The 13,720-nt window shown below is 42.1% G+C and overlaps 1 long non-coding RNA gene across 2 annotated transcripts in view; it reads left to right on the top strand.

The window, feature by feature from the left end:
• Positions 1-2,964: 2,964 nt before the first annotated feature.
• LOC105486905 (uncharacterized) overlaps positions 2,965-13,720 on the top strand; it is a 72,981-nt gene continuing 62,225 nt past the window's right edge. The window contains exons 1-2 of one of the 2 annotated variants that reach the window (XR_011610319.1): positions 2,965-3,204; positions 10,994-11,060. This is a non-coding gene — a long non-coding RNA (uncharacterized lncRNA). The remainder of the gene's footprint in view (positions 3,205-10,993; positions 11,061-13,720) is intronic. The other variant, XR_011610318.1, reaches the window with a different exon arrangement.

Genomic DNA, 13,720 nt, shown 5'->3' with positions numbered 1-13,720 from the left:
AGGGCCATGGCTGATGCTCCTATAACAAAAGACAGGTTAACAAGAGAAAAGCGTGACAGATTTACTTAATCAAAGTTTTATGTGACACAGGAGGATTCAGAAATGAAGATCCAAAGGCACCATACTTTGGGGTATCATGTTCTGAGCCCCGATAGTAGGCAATCTGCTTAGATTGACAGTTTGTTCTTAGTGTGCTCAGATTGGTTTCTAGAAATGACTGGTTGTTTTACTAAATGCTCAAAAGCTCACAGTTATGGTTGTGTTCCCCCAAAATTCATAGTTGAAGCCCTAAACCCCAGTGTCTTAGAATGTGACCTTATTTGGAAATAGGGTCAGTGCAGATGTAAGCACTTAAGATGAAGTCGTACTGGAGTAGGGTGGACCCCAATCCAATACGACTAGTATCTTTATAAAAAGAGGGAATTTGGATACAAACACACACACACACGCACAAACGGACAGTGTTATGTGAAGATGAAGGCTGAGTGCAGGGTGAAGCTTCTACAAGCCAAAGAGTGTCAAAGACTGCCAGTAAGCCACCAGAAGCTAGGAGAGGGGCAACCCTGCTGACACCTTGATCTCAGACTTCTTGACTCCAGAACTGTGGGACAATAAACTTCTGTTGTTGAAACCACCCAGCTTGGTACTTTGTTAGGGTAGCTGAGGGAACTTAATACAATATCTTAAAATTTTTGTTTCAGAATCTTTCTCAGAATTGATTGCAAGATCACTGGTCTACTCTCTGTGAAACCCACCTCCTTTTCATTTTTAACATTAAATGGATCTTACCATATTTATTATCCCAATATTTTTCCTTTCTCAATAATTCCTATTAGCAAAATCAAAACAACAAAAAATCGGTAAAATGTTTGCAAGCAATTGTGCTCAAATTAATGCCAATTTCCTCTTTCTGAAACACAAAAGCAAAAACAAAACAGAACTAAAGCCTGGCTGCATCCACCATTTCTGACTGGTTCTTAGTTCAAATGGATGAGTAAATTGATGGTGGCAAAATGTTACCATGTTTTCAGCAGACACACTGCACCTGAATTGGGGATAAATGGCTTCTTTTCCTCCGAACTCGGGTACATGGACAAGGGAAAGTCACGCTGGAAACACTGCAGAACAACTGTGGCAGAAAGAGGACCTGAGAAAATGAAAGAAGTTAGGCCCAGGTGTGGTGGCTCACACCTGTAATCCCAGCACTTTGGGAGGCCGAGGCGGGGAGATTACTTGAGGTCAGGGGTTTGAGACCAGCCTGGCCAACATGGTGAAACCCCGTCTCTACTAAAAATACAAAAATTAGCTGGGTGTGGTGGCACATGCCTGTAATCCCAGCTACTCAGGAGGCTGAGGCAGAAGAACTGCTTGAACCTGGGAGGCAGAGGTTGCAGTGAGCTGAGGTCGTTCCATTGCACTCCAGCCTGGGCAGTAAGAGCAAAACACTATCTAAAAACAAAACAAAACAAAACAAAACAAAAGAAGCTGTGTAAATAGGACCCACAGCTCTGTTGGAGGGAGGGACCCTCTTGATGAATCTAACACAACAGCGCACTTCAGACAGAGACAACTGGGACACTGGGCTCCAGGGGGGCTTAGCAGAAATCTCTGTGACCCACAGGTCACTGGGACCTGGTGCACAAGTCTCCCAGTCACAGGGTCCTGGAACTTCTGCCCCACCTCTGGAGTACTGGCTACTATAGACATAGGTCACTTAATCTTGATGACACAGCTCAGAAGCCTCAGAATGTCTTCTCCTGTTTTGAGGTCCTCTTGGGGCCTCCTCTCGCAGTGTAGGCTAGGGCTTAGGCACCTGGCTGCAAGGCTCAACAGAAGGGAAGGAAAGCATTCGTCAGGTTTCCATCATCCCTTGCTTGGTCTTTGCAAGAGCCTCTACCTTCCCTGCCTAAAAGTGGTTTTGTTCTAGGTGGGAGGAAAGAGAGGGCACGAGGGTGTGGAGTATAGGAAGGGCAGTTTGCCAGGAGTCTGGGCCTGTATATTCCTACAAGTACCAGTTTTAAAAGATTCAAGTGGGTTCTTCGAGGAACCAGCCAAAATTGAGCAGCTTCTCGTCCACACTGCAGCTGCCTCGACCCAACTTATCCATACTCTGACCCTCAGCTGACACATTCTCTAAAGGGTACCCAGAAGGTAGGGAAGAAGCAGCAGATGGGGAGTGTCTGGGGAGCTGCCTGAGGATCCCAGAAGCCAGGCACTTACCAAGTTGGGGACTGAGTTCCTTAAATGATGCCACCCCTTTGGGCCATAAATTCACTCACTGATCAAACAGGATCCACCTTGGGGACACTCAGAAGCCCTTCTCTCTTTTGTTTCCCATCCTCATCACCTCCCCCAGAGTCACCTCAGTCTTCTTCTCCCCCTTTCTTGTGCCTGGCCCCAGCTCTGTTTCAGGAAGGCATAGATTGTATCTATAGTTCCTAGGACCTCCAAGAAGAGGCTCTGGTCTTTCATAGTCTTCAGAATATGACATCCTAAAAACAAACATTTCTCTTGCTAAGTTGAGCTTCCTAGCTCAACTCAGATGACTATCATGCTGACAAAGCCTGTTTGTTTAAGTAGCTACAAAAAACCCCAGGAAGAGGTGAGAAGAAAACGGTCCTGCCACAGCAGCACAGCAGAGAAGAAACCATCCGAGTCCAGCTGCACTAGAAGGTGAAGGGGAGAACCTTGCCGGAGGGTCAGGGTGCACACTCTTGCTGAACTTTCCTGGCAGGAGACACAAAGAGTTAAGGAAATGCACTTAGATGAGCAATGTAGCTTGAAACCCAAGCTCCCAGGCCTCTTTCAGAATCTAGAGCCAGAGAAGTGTCTATTGTCAACAAATGTCACCACCAGACCAATAGCAAGCCAGGGTGTGGCTCTGAGAGAGGGACCTCTGGGTGTCACCAGGCAACAGGCACAAAGGAGCCTGGATCAACTACCCAGCAGACGATGACACCGCTCCACAGCTCTACCGACTGTCCCCCCAGCAGCTCCTGCTTCAGCACAGCCACGTGGGAGAACCACCCGCTCCAGATACTCCCAAGATGAAATGATCATCAGTCTCGGGCTGTGGGGGGAAAGCAGGTGGTACAGAAAAGGCTTTATTTGGAAACTTTACTACAGTTTATTGAAAAGGCTGGGCTGACTGCAAAAGTGAAGATTTGCAAGTAAAAAGGAAGTGTTGCTGCAAACTAAAGCAAGGTGCATATATCTTTCTTCTGTTCATGTTGTTATAAGTCAAGAGATGGGCAAAACCTGGTGGCTTTCCCTGGATGCTAAGTGAGAAACTCTGGGCAAATTTACTAAATTACACTGAAGGAGACTGTAAAGTGAAACCCAACGATGCTTGTTTCTCATTGCTACAAAGTACACTCCCTTCAGGTCACAGAGCCAGAGGAGGGTAAGCAATCGCCCATGCAAAGCCTTATCTCAAACTAATGAAAAGTTGAAGAAATCCTTTCATTCCATCAGGCAGTTTTTCACTGAACCTTTACAGCAATGGCAGGGGCTGGGCTAGGTGCTGGGGCTGCAGAGATGAATTGCTCCCTTTCCCCTCAGGAAGTCTGGCCTTCCCCAAAGGTTCACCGTCTTATCCACCCTATAAGTCAAAGACTCTCAAGTTTATCTTCCCAGCCCGTTCCATACCCTCCTTTTCCAAAACATCAACCCAACATATCAAATGCTTTTCTAGATATCTTCTTATGGGTTTCCACAGGCTCCCCAAACTCAACATGCCCCAAGCTCAAGGATTCATCTCTCTATAGGCAAACCTGTTACACTGCATGAGCTTTCCTCTGTGGGGGTATTAGGGAATAACAGTACCTTTCCCCATTTGTGTGTTGAATTGAAAGCTAGGAGAGAGGCCTGAAACAGATCCTTCCTTAGTGCCTTCAGAAGGCGCATGACTCTGCTGACAACTTGATTTTAAACTTCTGGTCTCCAGAACTGTGAGACAATAAATGACTGTTGGTCTAAGCCACCAGTGTGGGGTACTTTGTTATGACAGCCCTTGGAAACTAACACACTCCCACTAAACATTGTTCAAGAAAGGAGCCTGAGAGCCTCCACCCAGTGTTCCCCTCCATTGCCACTTCTACCTTTTGCCTGCAGCCATAATCAATAAGCCACCAAACCCATCCATTTCACCTGCGGGATACCGCTGCCAGTACCCACTTACCTTCATTCCTGCTGTACCACTGTGGAGCAGACCACCATCTGTTCTCATCAGTCTTTCCTAACGGCTGTCTCTGCCTCCAATAGTATCTGCTGCTTGTCTGTTCTTTGAGTTGCAGCCAGAATTATCTTTCAATGTGCAAATCTGAGATGCCATTTCCCTACTTAAAACCTTTCAGAGGCTCCTCATTGCTCCTAGGAGGAAGTTTGGTCTTCCCACAAGGCTCAAATGATGCAGAATAATGCAGTCCCTGGTCTCCTGTCTGCCCTCATCTCTTGCCAGACTCTTGACAGTATTATTCTCTGGTAATACTGAGCATCTCTCTCTCCTAAATGCACTGATATGTGAGGAATGTTTTCTCTTGCCACCAGCATTCCCATATGCCGTTCCTTCTGCCTGGGGCACATTTCCCTGCCCTCTTCATCTTCAGAACTCCTACTTCTCACATTGCATTGCAATTGCCTCTTGATCTGTTGGCATCCCACCCCAGATCCCAGCTCCTAGCAGGGAGAAGTCCTGTCTATCTTGCTCACAGATGTATTTGCAGTGCCCAGCACAGTGCCTGGGATAGACTAGGTACCCGAGAATCATTTGATGATGAACTGACTGATCGACCGACGGACTGAAATATGACTCCTGCACCCAATGGGTTCAGCCCAGAGAGGAGACAATAGTGTGGCAAAGTAGTTCAACAACGCAGAAATAGGACTCAGACTCAGCTTGAGGAGAACATTTCACAGAGGTGATGAGCCTTCAAGTTGGGCCTTAAAAATGTGTAACAGTAATAGGTTCATTGCCCAATGTGCATGGCAAGTCAATACACCAAGACCCTGGGTTGCAGCAGAAAAAGAGGTTTCTCGTGAGGCCGGTGGACAAGATGATGGGAAGAAACCTCAAATCTGTCTCCTTGAGGAGTTTGAGGCTAGGGTTTTTAAGAGTTTTGGAATTGGCCAAAATGTGGTGATTGTTGATCTGTGAAAGATTGCAGGCTGAAATCATGGAACAAGGAGATAAAGAAACCATATTCTCAGGCTGTTTTGGTTCCTCTGTGGGGGTCTTTAAACTGGATGACATCAGCTGTTTTGCTGGAATTCGGGATGTGAAAAATATCTTAAGCAATTCCTAAACAAAAGCCTTAAGATTCCAATGTCAGAAACCCTATTTTTAAGAACAACGGGAATGCAAATGGTGAGTATGTAGTGTCACCTGGTTTTCAGCTACAAGGAAGTGCGTCAAAGTGCAGCATGATTAATGCTTAATTATAACTATATTCTGTCCAGTTCTTGTTCATCCTGTGAGTACAGTTTCAGGTGAATAGGAATTGGCCAGAATAGAAAGGGAGCAGGGTGGAGAAGCCCATTTTACGCAAAGAAGATGCTGTGGATAAACAAACAGGTATGTTTGGGAAATGGTGAGAATATTTTGTGTGCCTAGAGTATGATCTGCAGAATTGAGCTTATGTAACCTGTGATTGGAATGTGAATCTTCCAAGGATTTTTTTTTTTCATAAAAACCTCAATTACTTTCCCTCAACATGAGCAGCATAAAGCAAGTCAGTGATTCCCTTTTATAGTCAGGAGAGTGAAGATACACACTGACTAGAAGCATTGCTCTGTGGTTGTTAGTCTTTTAAGACATAAGAATAATTTGTCTATATCCCCTGCATAAAATCATTGCTTATCCTTGAAGCCAAGAATTAAACCACTCATTTGCTTTCTCTTTCTGAAGGAAACAAATTTGATTCCTTAACTGTGTTCTTACCAAATCCATTCCCTCACTCTGAAAACTTAATTCCCTGAGATCATTTTAACCTCTCTCTCTCTCTCTGTCTCTCTCTCTCTCACCCTGAACCCTGTGGTACAATTGCATGAGCCAGAACAGAAGAGGAAACATAAAAGCAAGTGAGTCTTTCCTAAGGTTGGTGAGGAGGACCCATGGGCAGAGCAGGAAGAGTGATCTATCCCATAGGAATGTCTGCCAAGGTCCAGCATACCTCAAGACCAATCCAGGGGCGCAGAAGTCACCACATTGGTTGGAGGCAGGAGAGAACATCATTGATCAGACAGCTCATCGATCTTGCAGAGCAACAGTTAGTCTCAAAAGCCCTCAGAGGAGATAGGCATAGCCACTCCTACAGGACTGCCAACTCATGTGGTGTGAAGCCTAAGGAGGGTGCACTGCTAAGAAAAGCCTGCACCACACACCACCCTTGCATCTGTAGTCAGGAGGTGGTTTTGTGGTCAGAACATGGGTGGGCAGGAGCCTAAGCACAGGCACACATGCAACTTAAGCCTGAGGGCCAGCAGTAGCCCAGAGCCACGAACTCACCCTTTGTAGTATACTAGTGAGGTTCACTCAAAATCAGCATGTTGGTACTGTTCTTGCAGCTCAAGCTCACACAAAAGAAATGTGCCAGCCAGCAGGAGCAATCAGATTGCCAGGTCACTTTCCTGGAAAGGGGAAAGGGGGCATCTGGTTGACTCCATGCATGGGGTAGTGGGTCAGAGAGTGACCCTGAGGGACGAAGCAAGGACAAGGCCCACACAAGTCCCATCTGGGATCAGAGGTCCCCACCTAGGTAGCACTGCAAGCTTTGTCTGTTCCAAGCACCAGAGAGGCACTTAGAACATTTTGAGAAAGTGTCTCTAATGTGTGTTTGTGGTGACCAGGGGTGGAGGAACGGGGAGTTCTTCCATAGTTGAACCATAACTTGGAACCTAGGTACAAGGCAGTCTCACTTCCCAGTAGCAAAGGGCTGGGAGGGAGATCATATGGGCCAGAATCTGTTGAGCAGACCAGAATCAGGGAGAGACTAACTCTGGGGTGGGGCAGGACTTGGAAGAATAAATTGAAGATTAGGGTTATTTACTTGTCTATTTCCTGCCCTACGCTGTGAGCTATCAAGGGAGAGACCATGCTTTATGTCTTCTCTTATCCCTTCATATCTTAACAATGCCTGTCACCATGTGCATGCTGATAAATGAAAGCATAAAAAGATAAATGCCTGAAAAGCCCTGACTTTGCCTATTGAGATTGGCTCAGAATTTGGGACAGGCTTGATTGACCCTGTGGTTAGAACTATCAGCAGAACAAGCTGCAAAAGGTAGAAAAAGTAGAAAGAGGAGGCAGATCTGAGAATAAATATCCCCTTCTTATACACCCCAGAAACATCTGATCACAGGTTTCACTCCCTCAGTGGTTGTGACTCAGTGTTGCCCTCCTGCCACCACCCTATTTTCTCAATAACAACAGCATCGCCCAGGGGCAACTCTGCCTCTCATCAGGACACAAAAGCTCCTATGTTTCCCATTGCACCCCATCGCTGTCACAGCAAGTCACTGATGAACTGTGGAACAATCCAGTGTGTCACTCTTGCTTTTTAAAATGGTTCCCAAGCCAGGAGTGGTGGTGGACACCTGTAATCCCAGCTACTTGGGAGGCTGAGGCAGGAGACTTGCTTGAACCTGGAAGGCAGAAGTTGCAGTGAGCCAAGATCACGCCACTGCACTCCAACCTGGGCTAAAGAGTGAGACTCCGTTTAAATAAATAAATTAATTAAATTTAAAAAATAAAAATAAATAAATAAAATGGTTCCCAAGTGGGTCCTCCAACCAGCAATAGTAAATTCATGACCCATGTTGAGCCACTCCTGGGATCTATCAATTGCTGTTTGCAGTTACTCAAAATCTCTAGGTTCAAATAATTAACAGCTCCTTTGGAATGCTTTCTTTTGCAAAATACTGCATGCTCATTTGAGCATAAAGAGGCTCCCAAGAGGAATATCAAAATTGCTTTTGAAAACTGGATAATTTATGGGTATGTTCATACCCTTCATTAAGCTCTAGGTGACAGCTTGATATGCAATTAACAAAGCAAAGCAAAATGTGGCCTCTGATCTGTTAAAAAGCGTATTGAACCGGCCTATCTCACAGATGGTGACTCTCAGCTGAGAGTGGTTTTTGGGAGGAGAGTGTCATTGGAGAGGAGATGCAGTAAATATGAAGGCAGCTGCTACCAGCTGTGTTGGGAAAACGAGATTGAAAGCCCAAGGCTGGTGTCAGGCTGGGGTGGATATCAGACCCTATAGCTGGTTTTGTGGGGAAGCTAATGCCTTACTCTATGAAGTCAGCTTCTCTGAGTTGTAGGGTTATAGGATTCCTGCTGTGGCTGTGCCCACCCGGTTTAGTAGTGCCTGCAGGCAGACCTCAGGACAAGCTAGCCATAAAGTATTCCCCCTTAGCAGGACTTTGGACAATGATAAACTCTACTTTTATATCAAAATTCCAAACAGTTCTAAAGCTGGATAGTCCCTGCCATGTTCCTCCAGGCTTCTTTTTACATGTAGAAAGGTCTGTGTGTCAACTCCCTCACACAAAGATAGTAAGATTCCCTGGAAATAATATTAATAGTAACAGCTAACATTAATCACGCCCTCAATAAGTATCAGAAACTATAGTAAGTCGAAACTATGCCAAGAAGCTATACTAAATATTTCTGTAATTATAACTTACTCAGTATGTGCCTAGTTCTTTTGGCAGTGCATTACACCATTATTACTCATTCAATCTTTACATTCAGCCTGTAAGCTAATTCCATTGTTATTCCTATTTTTTTGATGAAGACTCTGAGTCACAAAGAGGTTAAGTGATTACTTAGGACATATAGCTAGTGAGTAGTGGAACCAGGATTTGAACCCCCACAGTAGAACATGTTTTGTAGGGCCCTTAACACTATTCCACATTTTCCTAGTCTTTGCGTTCATTTTATCACATATTCTGAACTCTGCCTATTTTTTTTAGCTCTGTCTTGAACCATCCTCTGCCCTGATATCTGCATTCTAGCTGTATTGGCTTTTTAATTTCCCAAACCTGCCAGGCTTCCCCCACCATAGGACGTTTTATATACTATATGAGATAGGAATTTAATTTCATTCTTTTGCATGTGGATATCCATTCATTCAAGCACTATTTGTTGAAAACACTATTTTTTCCTCCACTGCATTATCTTGGTACTCTTCCCAAAAATCAATTGGCCATAAATGTGAGGACTTATTATATTTCTGGACTCTTAATTCTATTCCGTTGGTCTATGTGTCTCTCCTTATGCCAAAATCACACTAACTCAATTGCTGTAGGTTTGTAGTAAGTTTAAAATCGGGAAGTATTAATCTTCCAACTTTGTTATTCTTTTTCAAGATTGCTTTGTTTATTCTGGAAACTTTGAATTTCCATACGGATTTTGGGATTAGCTTATGAATTTCTATAAATAAGCCAGCTAGAATTTTGATAGAGATTTTGTCCAATCTGTAAATTAATTCGGGGAGTAATGCCATTCCAACTTTAAGTCTTCCAATCCGTGAACATGAGATGTCTTCTCATTTATTTCAGTCCTCTTTAATTTCTTTCAATAGTCTTTAAAGTTTCCAGAGTATACATTTTATTTATTATTATTATTATTATTATTATTATTATTATTATTATTATTTTGAGATGGAGTTTCACTCTTGTTGCCCAGGCTGGAGTGCAGTGATGTGATCTCGGCTCACTGCCACTTCTGCCACCAGGGCTCAAGCAATTCTCCTGCCTCAGCCTCCCGAGTATCTGGGATCACAGGCACCTAGCAAATTTTTTTGGTATTTTTAATAGAGACAGGGTTTCACCACGTTGGCCAGGCTGATCTTGAACTCCCCTCAGGTGATCCACCCGCCTCAGCCTCCCAAAGTGCTGGGATTATAGGTGTGAGCCACCGCGCCCAGCCCAGAGTATAGGTTTTAGACTTCTTTTTCAAAACTTTTCCCAAAATATTTTATTGATTTTAATGTTATTATAAGTAGAATTATTTTCTTTATTTTGTTTTCAGATTGTCTATTTTAAGTGTGCAAAAATACAATTGATTGTTGTGCATTGATCTGGTATCCTGAAAACTTGCTGAACTTGTTTATTCGTTCTGATAGAGTCTTAGTGAATTCCTCTGGATTTTCTACAAGATCATGCCATCTGCAAATAGAGATAGTTTTACTACTTTTTCCCCCACATGAATGCCTTTTATTTCATTTTCTTGCTATCTCAGGCTGAAAGCACTGTTGTTATAAAGAAGTGATGAGAACACTGTTCTTGATCTTGTTCCTGATCTTAGGGGAAATCATTCAGTCTTTCACCACAAAGTATAATATTAGTTGTGAGGTTTTCATGGGTGGCCTTCATTAGGTGAGAAAGTTTCTTTCTATTCCTAATTCGTTCTTATTAACATGACAGGATGAATTTTTCAGATGCTTTTTATGCATCTATTAAGATGATCATGTGTTTTTTGTTCTTTATTCTATTGATATCACACTACATTAATTGGCTTTCAGATGCTAAATTTTGCCTTCCTGGGATAAATTTCATTTAGTCATGGTGGAGAGTTATTTTCATATGTTGCTAGATTTGGTTTGCTAGTATTTTGTTGAGGATTGGCTCTTTTGCTCTTGTTTTTGCTTCTTCTGCCTGGCCTATGTGTTCTTTGTCTGATATGTCTTCTTCAGAACAGTAAGAATCCAAAGACTGAGATCATAGCTGGGTTAAGAAGCCAGGCAGGTTGGTAGTTGTCAGGAGCACAGTATATAAGAGATACTGGAGCAAATACAAAATACAATAGCAGTTAACTCAGATTTCTACAGACTACTTCTTACCTCAGTTGTTCTCAGATTGTAGTGTGCAAAAAAAAAAAAATCACCTGTAATACCTATTAAAATACAGATTCTTAGGTCCAACCCCCAGTTTCCAATTCAGGAGGTCTGAATAAGACTCAATATTTGCATTTCTAATAAACTTACAGGTGATGCCAATGTTGATGGTCCATGGATCATACTTTTCGTAGCACTCTCTTACATGATTCGCTAATTGTAAGTTGCTTGATTTCCCTCTGGTATACATAGCACCTTCCTAGGGAAGTAAAAATACCCCTCATGCCTTGAAGCCATGACACCCACTAGCAAGGAGCACATTCATTATCCAGAACTTGGTTTCTAAAGTACTATTCTCCAATACAAGGGAATAAATGGCTAACTTTAGGGCTGGAACACAGAAAATGCAAGATGAGCTTGGAGCATCTTGTAATGCCAGAAAGTAAGGAAGTGCAAAAAAAAAAAAAAAAAAAAAAAAAAAAAGAAAAGAAAAAAAAGATGGGAGCATATCAAAAGAATAGAAGATCTAAACTGAAAAAACTCCACATGGCCAAAACTGGAACAATTTGAGCAACAAAATAAACAATAATAATGTTAGATTACAGCCTAACAAATTAAACAAATATTCATGAGTCTAAACTGATATAAATAAGTGAATGAATAAATAAATAATGGGGGAGAAGGAAAAACTTTCTTACAGAAGAATTTAAATAATACATGGTGATATTTCTCCTTCTGGGAGGTAGAATTTAATTCTTCTCCCCGTGAGCATGGGCTACTCATAGAACTTCCAACCAACAGAGTTTAGAAAGGGTATAAAAGACTTTATAGGGGAGAGACCTGGAAGATACCCCCATAACCAAGTGGTCAAGATTACTGTGATCTAAATGTTTGTGTTCCGTTCAAATTCAGAAGTTGAAATCTTAACCTCTAAGGTGTTGAAATTGGCAGGTGGAAATTTTGAGAGGTGATTAGGTCATAAAGGTGAAGCCCTCATGTTTGGCATTCATGCCCTTATAATAGAGACTCCAGAGAGCTGGTTAGTCCTTTCAACCATGTGAGGACACACCTAGAAGATACCATCTATGAACTAGAAATGAGACCTCACCAAACACTGAACATGCCATTACCTTGATCTTAGACTTCTCAGCCCCCAGAACAGTAAGAAATACATTTATTTGCATATAATCCACCCAGTCTGTGGTATTTTTCTATAGCAGCCTGAACAATCTAAGACAAATGTTGACATCACTGTGATAAGTCATGTCGGTATCGTGTATTCTCCGATATGTTATTAAGAGAAGGGTACCTCATCTCTGTGATATTCCTCCATGACCCCCTAAATCTTAGTTTGATCATTTAAAAAATCTGACAAAATCTAACTGAAACTACACACTGGAAGAAAACATTTGCAAACTATATAGCTGATAAAGGACTTGCTTCTAGAATACATAAAGACCTCTCAAAACTCAGAAAGAAAAAAAAAACTTTGACAGTTACAGAAAGCATACTAGCGATCATCTGGGAACAGGAAGGTGAGGGTGGCAGAGAAAAGCAGAAAGGAGCAATTACAAAGGAGCACAAGAAAGCTTTGGCGATGATAATGTATTTATGTATTTGCTATCTTGATTGTGGTGATAGTTTTACAGGTATGTACATATGTTAAGGCTTATCAAATGGTAACCTTTTAATATGTGCAGCATGATTTACTCCCCAACGACATTTTCCTAACTCTTCCTAGTTTTCCAGAGGACAGGAATGAGGGATGTTGTCTTACTGGTTAGATCCAATTGGCCATGACCATTTATCTAACATGAGGGTCTTCAGTAAGTTCATGAAAAATGCATATTGTGAAAAACTAGGCATAGAGTTTAATTTTTTCTACCAAAGTAAACTTATACTAACTTGTTATAACATGTGTGAACAGAATCTAGTTTAATGTACTAAGGAGGATAAGACGTAAGTTTGAAAAGAGCCTCTATGAGAGCAACATTAATTTTGTTAAAATTGAAGCAAGAACAAACATTACATTTACAGTGAAGTTTGGGTGGAAGAATGATGAAATCACTGATGCTTTATAAAGTTTATGGGTATTATGTCATAAAGAAATCAGCAGGTTACAAAAGAATAACTCATTTTAAGAGAGGATGAGACAATGATAAAGATGAAGTCTGTAGCGGCAGACCATCCACATCAATTTATAAGGAAAAAACTCATCTCGTTTATGCCCTAATTGAAGAGGACAAACAATTAACATTAGAAACAATAGCTGTCATCATAGACATCTCAATTGGTTCAGCTTACACAATTCTGACTGAAAAATTAAAGTTGAACAAACTTTCTACTTGATGAAACTCAAAACTGTTGCATCCAGATCACCTACAAAGAGCAGAGCTTTCAATGAGAATTTTAAATAAGTGAGATCAAGATCCAGAAACATTTCACCAAAAAATTGTAGCAGAAGATGAAACATGCCTTTACCAGTGCAATCCTGAAGACAAAGCACAATCAAAGCAGTGGCTACCAAGGGGTACAAGTGGTCCAGCCAAAGCAGACTGGTCAAGAGTGAACATCATGGCCACAGTTTTGGGAAATGCTCAAAGCATTTTCCTCATTGGCTTCCTGGGGGCCAAAGAATGATAGCATCTGCTTACTATGAGAGTGTTTTGAGAAACTTAGCCAAAACTTCAGCAGAAAAGTGCCTTGGAAAGCTTCACTAGAGAGGCCTTCCTTTACCACAATGCTCCTGCTCATTTCTCTCATCAAACAAAGGCAATTTTGTGAGAGTTGGGAAATCATTAGGCATCCATCTTACAGTGACGATTTTGTTTTTTCTGATTTCTTTTTGCTTCCTAATATTAAAAAATCTTTAAAGGACA

The sequence above is a fragment of the Macaca nemestrina genome, chromosome 12, assembly GCF_043159975.1.
Source record: "Macaca nemestrina isolate mMacNem1 chromosome 12, mMacNem.hap1, whole genome shotgun sequence".
Taxonomy (NCBI): domain Eukaryota; kingdom Metazoa; phylum Chordata; class Mammalia; order Primates; family Cercopithecidae; genus Macaca; species Macaca nemestrina.
The sequence above is the reverse complement of the archived record's forward strand: the minus strand, read 5'-3'. Positions and strand labels throughout refer to the sequence as shown.